A 652-nucleotide genomic window follows, 5' to 3' on the forward strand; every position below is an offset into this window, starting at 1 on the left:
TTCACAAGACATTGACTGGAGTCATGTGAATTACTTGTGGATTATTATGATGTTTTTATCAGCTGTTTGGAGTCTCATTCCGACGGCACCCATTCACTGCAGAGGATCCACTGGTGAGAAAGTGATGTAATGCTAGTAATGCTACAACCATCTACATCTTGGATGGGTGAGTACATTTTTAGCAAATTTTCAATTTTGGATGAAATGGATGAAATAGTTTATATTTTGCATTAGTTAACATTTTATTTCAAGTAACATCTATTTTATGGTTTTAGTTCGAGTTAACTATAATAACCCTGGTATGATAAGTGCACATGACGTACCGCAGTGGTACAGCTTCCTGATCCTTTGCACATCCAGATCAGACAAGTGAGTCCTCTGGCCAATAATTACACCGCTGTCTTTGGGCTGAATTGTGGGTTTTCCATTGCGAGAGAAATAATTGCTGCAAAACAGAACAAAAACATGACTAATGAAGAGTTCAGCCAGCCAAACGCACATCATAAATATGACTTCATGCACTCAGACAGTCATGCACACTACAGAATACGGTTCGACTGGAACACCTACTTTCCATAATGCAAAATTGATTCCAGGTCATACTCCAGACCAAAGGTGTTCCCATTTCTCTTCAAAAAATTGTCCTCTTTCC

The 652-nt window shown here is 38.8% G+C and overlaps 1 long non-coding RNA gene across 1 annotated transcript in view; it reads right to left on the reverse strand.

Annotated features, from left to right (window-relative positions):
• The window catches only part of LOC107658560 (uncharacterized), a 1,426-nt gene extending 774 nt beyond the window's left edge, over positions 1-652 (reverse strand). Inside the window, exons 1-2 of the long non-coding RNA XR_001630797.1 lie at positions 571-652; positions 324-445 (exon numbers count right to left, since the gene is read on the reverse strand). This is a non-coding gene — a long non-coding RNA (uncharacterized LOC107658560). The remainder of the gene's footprint in view (positions 1-323; positions 446-570) is intronic.

Source organism: Sinocyclocheilus anshuiensis, unplaced genomic scaffold (assembly GCF_001515605.1).
Source record: "Sinocyclocheilus anshuiensis isolate Anshui unplaced genomic scaffold, SAMN03320099.WGS_v1.1 scaffold343, whole genome shotgun sequence".
NCBI classification, from domain to species: Eukaryota; Metazoa; Chordata; class Actinopteri; order Cypriniformes; family Cyprinidae; genus Sinocyclocheilus; species Sinocyclocheilus anshuiensis.